The following is a 6,275-nucleotide window of genomic DNA, read 5'->3' on the forward strand; positions in this document are numbered from 1 at the left end:
ACTGTTATGATGCTACTTCATGGAAATTATGAAGATGAAACAATCTGAATGTACATGATTAGGACACTTACATACATGGTCACATACATTGTCCATTTAAAACTGTTTCATGCACCTCAGATTGGTTATATCATTTAGTTCTAAAATAGGTATATAAATTCATTTCTTGACACCAGTGGTTTCCATAATGTTGCATCCAGATCAGCATTTAGCAACATCTGTGAACTTGTGAGAAATGCAAATTCTAGAGTTCCACCCCAGGTCACTGAATCAGAAACTCTGGGGATGGGACACAGTCATCTGTGTTTTAATCAGCCCTACAGGTGATTCTGAGGTATGTTCAGGACTCTGAGACACTGAGTACTATTGAGCTAATATGGCAGAGGGTACCTTCTCATCCAAAGGCTGTAAAGGCACCAGACTGCAATGCATCCATCCATCGAGTTCTCCATTGTCTTAGAGAGAAACCTATGGCTTGTCATTCTGCCATTTATTTTGTATTCTGGTTTTGAGCCTTAATGACTAAGAAAAAATTTGCATAAAGTAGTAGCAAATTTACTTCAGCAAAAGAGAGAATGAGTATTATGCTGGGTGTTAAAATAAAGGATCAAGGTATGTTCAGAACCATGGTTCAAGAAACAGAGAAATACAGATGTATTTTTATTATGGAGAACATACATGATAAGCATCACTGCATCCTGGGACAACTGACCAGCATTTTTAGAAAAAGTGAAAGAAATTGGTTAAAGATGTGTCATTACATGAGAAGATTTGAAGAAAACCAAAGAGGTATTGCAGAGAACAAGCTCCATAAGAATGATACTAAAGAGGGTTCATGTATGTGTGTATACACATGTGTATGACCACATTATTGACCATGTATTTGACAAAATATCATAGAGTTCAGAATTAAACATACTTAGGTCCAATTTCTTTACAGGATCTATCATGACTAATGATTATCTTGGGTAGATTAATTAATATTTCTAACCCACAGTTTTCTTATCTGTGAATAAGAAACTGTGGATAAGAGTAGCATTATGGAGAGTATTAAATTTGATACAGATCTTAGCATAAACCCTGGTATGTATATTGTAAATGTTCAATACATTATTATTATTATTAGGCATAGTATCATTATTTATATTGTTTTCTTAAACTAGGAAGGCTTCTTGAAAAAAATGAGGTTTTAACAATAGTTGAGTCCCCAAGAAGAGAATGGTGGTACCTAATGGAACCCAGTACCAGGTCCTAGAAATTTCTATCTTGGTCTGTTTATGGCTGATTGTTGTCTTCTCTGTGAGAGGACAAGCTTTTTAATTCTCTTTTTCTTCTAATATGTGGGTTGTTTAAGTATGATCCCTTCTCCCCAGGCCTTCATAGAGTCTTTTTAAAAAATATTTTATTTATTTATTTATTTTAGAGGGAATGGAAAGAAGGGGGAAAGAGAGGGAGAGAAACATCCTACTATGGGCAGAACCTGCGCCCTAGGCATGTACCTTGACTGGGAATCAGAACTGTGACCTTTCGTTTTGCCAGACAACTCCCAAACAACTGAGCCCCACCAGTCAGAGCCATAGAATCTTTCTTCGATTTACTTGAGTCTCATCTCTTCCTCCCTTTCCAAAGTTTTCTCTTTGTTACTTGATTTTGTTTTGCCTCCACTCTTTGATCTCCAGGTTTGGTTGTTTCTAATCATTTGGTTAGTAGAGCCAAGCTGTTTCCTGGGGATTTTATTTTCTTGTAGTCTTTGTGGTGCTTTTGGTGGCATCTAGGTGAGTCTGTTTCAGTAGGAAGGTATCCTCTGAAAGGTTTTTCCTTTCTCCTGAAGGAAAAGCTAGCTTGGCTCACTTCTCTGGCACCATGCTCAGCTTTATCATAGTACAAACCTTAGCAAACAGCACTGTATACAGCAGGTTCTTAATGAATGTTTGTGGTGTGCAGGTGCTTAATGAATGCTAGGCCAAGAAAAAGTTTACGTTTTAATAGGAAAGAAAGAAGATGTAGAAAGGTCAATCCCTAAAACCTCAACAAGATTTGGACAGGATGTGGCGCATTGGAGAAGGGGTAGAGATGTGAGAGGAAGGCGACAGAGGGCCTTTCCCACTGTTTTTCTGATGTCACAGACGATGACCTACAGAGGGGACTATCGTCTGAAAAGACAATGCTGGAATCACTAAACTCTCATCCAGAGCTGATCCTGTTGCAGGCCTCAAGACCAGCATACAGGTTGGGACTTATGTGACAGCTCCCCATGTGTGATACCCCAGGGAAGAAGTGTTACAACACGGCACACCTCCCGGTCTGCAGAGGGAAGGCAACAGCTCTTCAGTCTTCTGCCAGTGGTGTTTGGGCAGCTGGCATCCCCTCCCACCATGCTGTGTATTTACCCAACTTCAAAGGCCAGGGCAGCCATCAAAGGGAAGAAAAGGGAAAAAAAAAAGAATTTAACTCCTCTCCCCATCTCAGTCCCACTCTTGTATTAGAAAGTGTCCTTTGCCAAAATGTTAACTAGTAGAGCATACTATCATCATCAGGTATGTGTGTTTGCAGTGTTAGCCAGGAGGAACTTTTCAATCTGGAGCCCAGATATGACTGCCTCAGGCAGGTAAGGGCTAAGCCATAAGGGTCTGTCTCATAGCATGACTCACATCCCAAATCACTGTCAGGTTCTACAGCAAGAAGCAGTGGTGTTTTGTTTTGTGTGTTTTAAAGTCAGGAACTGAGTGTGTGCGTACATTAGGAAAGAAATGTATGTGTTGAAGCTGGTTACATTTCACATCCCATTGGGTTATCCTAACTTGACACAAAAATGACTGCCAGTGAGGGAAAAAGGATGGTGCTGAGAAAACATGGCATGGTGTGGAGCATGGGCTTTTGAAGTCAGAGAGATCTGTGCAAGTCACTTAACATTTCTGAGCTGCAATTTTCTCATCCATATAATAATAATAATCATAACAATAATACTCAGTTGTTGCAAGAATTAAATGAGATGTCTTACACAGAGGAACAGGCTCATGGTGAACATTCAATAAGCATTAGTGTCTGTACTGGTCTTTTGAGGCTGCTGTATCAAGTCACCATAAACTTGGAGGCTTAAAACAACAGAAATTTATTATCTTGCAGTTCTGGAGGCCAAAAGCCTGAAATCAGTATCACTGGGCCAAAGTCAAGGTATTGGTAGAGACAGGTGACAGTCTCCAGAAGTCCAGGGGGAAATCTATTCTTTGCCTCTTCCAGCTTCTGTTTGCTGCTGGTATGTCTTGGTTTGTGTCACCATCACTCCAGTCTTCAAGACGAGTATCTCTAATTTCTTCTCTGCTCCATCTTCACATCACCTTCTGTGTGTGTGTGCCAAATCTGGCTCTGCCTCCTTCTTATAAAGAGAACTGGAGGACTTCCGCCAAGATGGAGGCATAGGTGGATGTGCCGTGCCTTCTCACACAACCAAGTTTAGAGACAACTAAATATTAGCAACAGAAAACACAGCCAGAACACGGAAAATTGAACTTTTCGGAAGTCCGTTAACAACAAATTCTTCAGCCTGACCGGTAAGGGGCGAAACCAGCGGCTGGTGAAGCGAGATTGCACACGAGGTCTCGGTCAGCCGGACTCAGGCGCGGAATCCAGACACGCGGAATCCAGGCGCAGGGTTGGACCTAGTGAGTGATTGAGCGAGCCACCAGTCAAGCGACCTCGGGGGAGACAGTGGGGGAGCGGTGCTGTGTGTTGACTGTGGTCGGGCATTTGTGCGCCGGCGGACAGGCGAGGGAGTGGGCGGTTGGACCGGGGCCGGTGGGTCCCCGCAGCAAGGAGCAGTGAAGGGCACCGCCATTTCCCCGCTCTGATCCCACCTCCACGTACAGCGTCATAACCCAGCGACTCTGAGTGGCCCAGCCCAGGTGAACCACCTAAGACGCTAATCCTCACCCAGCTGTGAGAAACAGCAGACGGGGTCGCCATTTCCCCGCTCTGACCACGCCCCGGCATATAGCGTCACAACCCAGTGACGTGGGAGTCCGAGGCACCACTTCTCACACTTAAAGGGCCAGAACAGACCAAAAATGTCGCAAGATCTCAAAGCCCCAGAACCTATAGATCTAAGCGATGAAGAAATAGCAAAACTCTCAGACGCACAGTTTAAAACACTGGTCATCAGGATCCTTACAGAACTGGTTGATTATACCGACAAATTAGACAAATATATGAAGGCAAAACTAATTGAAATGAATGGAATTGCACAAGACACCAATAGCGATGAAAAGGAAACTGGGACTCAAATCAATGGAGTGGACCAGAAGAAAGCAAATAATGGCCAAACAGAAAAGAGTCAAGAAGCAAGAATTCAAAGAAATGAGGAGAGTCTTAGGAACCTCCAGGACATCTTTAAATGCTCCAACATCCGAATTATAGGGGTACCAGAAGGGGGAAAGGCACAGCCACCAGTGGAAAACTTATTTGAACAAATAATGAAGGAGAATTTCCCCAATCTGGCAAAGGAAATAGACTTCCAGGAAATCCAGGAAGCTCAGAGAGTACCAAAGAAGTTGGACCCAAGAAGGAACACACCAAGGCACATCATAATTACATTAGCCAAAATTAAAATGAAGGAGAGAATCCTAGAAGCAGCAAGAGCTAAGGGGACAGTCACCTACAAAGGAGTCCCCATCAGACTGTCAGCTGATTTCTCAAAAGAGACCTTACAGGCAAGAAGGGGCTGGAAAGAGGTATTCCAAGTCATGAAATCCAAAGACCTACAACCAAGATTGCTCTATCCAGCAAAACTTTCATTTAGAATGGAAGGACAGATAAGGTGCTTCTCAGATAAGATCAAATTCAAGGAGGTCATCATCACCAAGCCCTTATTATATGAAATGTTAAAGGGACTTATCTAAGAGAAAGAAGTTAAAGAAACATGAACAGTGAAAGGACAACAAACTCACAGTTATTAACAACCACACCTAAAACAAAAGCAAACTAAAAGGACAGCTAGATCAGGAGTGGAAACATAGAAATGAAGATCTCAAGGAGGGTTAGCAACAGGGGAGTGGGAGGAGGAGAAGGGGGGGAGAAGGTACAGAAAATAAGTAGCATAGACAGTAGATAGAAAATAGAAGGGGGGGGCAAGAATAGCATGGGAAATATAGAATCTAAAGGACTTGAGACACATGGTCATAAACTAAAGGGGGGGTAATGGTGGGGATGGGGGGGTAGGGTGGAGGGGAACAAAGGGGGGGAATAGAACAACTGTAACAGCATAATCAATAAAAAAATTTAAAAAAAAAAGAGAACTGGAATTGCATTTAGGGCTCACTTGGATCATCTCCCCATCTCAAGATCCTTACATTAATCACATCTGCAGAGACCATTTTTCCATATGAGGTGAAGGTTCCTTTTGAAGGAACACTCACAAATTTCAGGGATTAGGACCTGGATATTTCAGGGGAGGAGGGTGGGGAACATAATCCACCTGCTACTATGTCCTCTAGGTTTTGGAATAGTAGGAAAGACATGACAGAAGAGCAAGAAGAGAGAGGGTATTGTCTCATATGAAGTGAATTTATATGCAAATTTAGCATCCAGTTCTAATTCTTTTCCCTCAGGTTGTCAACTCAGAATAACAAGGGATCAATATTAGTAAGTATACCATTTGGATATATAAGTGTAGTAATGTTTTTTGAAATTTGGTTGATTTATAGTTAATTATGTCATAGAAGACCCTTTAGATTTATTTGTGTAAGGGTATAAACTGGTTCATGAAGTAACTGTATTTGTACAATAAGAAATCATTTAGTAGGATTTTAATATATCTTGCTCTTTCCCTCTCCATACTAGATACTTCTCATATATTACCTTTATATGTTGGTTAACTTTTCACAGATCTTGCCTCTTTAACTCAATTATAACTTCTTTGAGATAAGAGATCATGTCTTGTTCAGATTTGCATCTTTCTCAGTGCCAAGCATAGTATATTGGTCAATAAGTATTGCTGGACTGATTAATTTTGAAATAACCAGGAAAGCAATTGTAAAGGAGGATGAAGGTAGATCTATTCAACATTTGAGCTTCATGGAAAGAGATATTAAGAAAAAAATATCTTAAACCTTGAGGGAAATATTGATGCTTCTCACCCTTATTTCATACTTCTCAGCTCTGATTAAAATTTGTATATCTTTGTCAAAATGCAATTCAAACTAACCAAAGAAAATAGCGATAAAGCATTTGAATAAAGATTCTATCTGTATTATTCCTTTTATCCAGTGAAGTAGTTTGGC

The sequence above is a fragment of the Artibeus jamaicensis genome, unplaced genomic scaffold (assembly GCF_021234435.1).
Source record: "Artibeus jamaicensis isolate MK-2021 breed Jamaican fruit bat unplaced genomic scaffold, CSHL_Jam_final contig_585, whole genome shotgun sequence".
NCBI classification, from domain to species: Eukaryota; Metazoa; Chordata; class Mammalia; order Chiroptera; family Phyllostomidae; genus Artibeus; species Artibeus jamaicensis.